Here is a 1,224-nt window from a genome sequence, read left to right as displayed (position 1 = left end):
GTGGCGTACATCTTTCCCCTGTTTGTGCTCACTTGTGTCTGTGCCAAATCTGTTCTTGTAATAGTTCAAGAGTAATTAAGTTTAAGGTACACCTTACACTGATAGGGCTTTGGTAATATAACAAACACAATCCTATTTCCAAATGGAATTACAGCCACAGGCATAGGGGTAGGATTCCAATAAATATTTTGAGGGATATAATTCAATTCATGATATTCTGCTAGAGGAAGATCCATCAGGAAACTACTATTTTGTCATATGAGTCATTATGGTTTCCATCCATGGGACAGTTGGTTCTCAAATTTTGAAAGTTAAATGTATCATTCACTTGATAGTTTATGTGATGGAATTTATCTATAGTGGGAGATAAGGCCATTTGAATTCCCTTGTTGATAGTCTAACTTTGTTTATGGAAATTGCTTTTTCAGACTACATCCTTTTAGTTAGAAAGAAGACATTTCGAGGTTGTCTTTCATTACTAAGGTTGCACCACCAGGTGGGATCTCATAATTGCAAATAAGCACCTCTAGTAAGTACTGAATGTTGGAATTGGAGGGGCTGTTAGAGGTTATTTAGTCAACTTTCCTTCTGGAAGTGAGGTGTCTTAGGCTGGGTTCTCTAGAAAAGCAAAACCAGTGAAACACACACACACACACACAAACACACACACACGGAGAGAGAGAGAGAGAAAGAATGAGAGAGAGAGAGAGAGAACTTTATTTCAAGGAAATGGCTCATGCAGTTGCAGAGGCTGGGAAGTCCTAAGTCTGTGGGTCAAATGCCAAGCTGGAGCCCCGGCTGATTCATGCAGGTACAGGGGCTGCTGAACTTCAGTAGGCAGTATAGGAGGCTACTGGCTTCAGAGAGTGGCTCACAGGCTGTGAAAGCAGCAATTCAAGATTGGCAAGCAGTAGGGCAGACCACTGGTTCAAGTCCAGGAACCAGACATGATGATCAACTAGATGCATGATCAAGATCCAGCAGAAGGCCAGAGCATTTTCCATATATATGTGTGTGTGTGTGTGTATAGATATATATAGGAAACAGGCCACACCTCTGAGGAAACTACCTTTCAAATGATTGACTGCTCATAGTGTCATGGAGGTGATTACATTATATCAGATCTCATCATAGGGGATGACTGTATCATAACTGCTAAACCAGTGAGAATCGTGGTCCAGCCAGATTGACACACAATCTTAACTATCACATGAAAAACCAAAG

General features: G+C 41.0%; 1 protein-coding gene across 1 annotated transcript in view; it reads left to right on the top strand.

Annotated features, from left to right (window-relative positions):
* LOC103211144 (dynein axonemal heavy chain 5) overlaps nucleotides 1-1,224 on the top strand; it is a 240,282-nt gene that overhangs the window by 120,643 nt on the left and 118,415 nt on the right. The window lies entirely within an intron of this gene.

This window comes from Orycteropus afer, unplaced genomic scaffold (genome assembly GCF_000298275.1).
Source record: "Orycteropus afer afer isolate SDZICR_OR568_19922 unplaced genomic scaffold, OryAfe1.0 scaffold00700, whole genome shotgun sequence".
In the NCBI taxonomy this organism is placed as follows: domain Eukaryota; kingdom Metazoa; phylum Chordata; class Mammalia; order Tubulidentata; family Orycteropodidae; genus Orycteropus; species Orycteropus afer.
The sequence above is the reverse complement of the archived record's forward strand: the minus strand, read 5'-3'. Positions and strand labels throughout refer to the sequence as shown.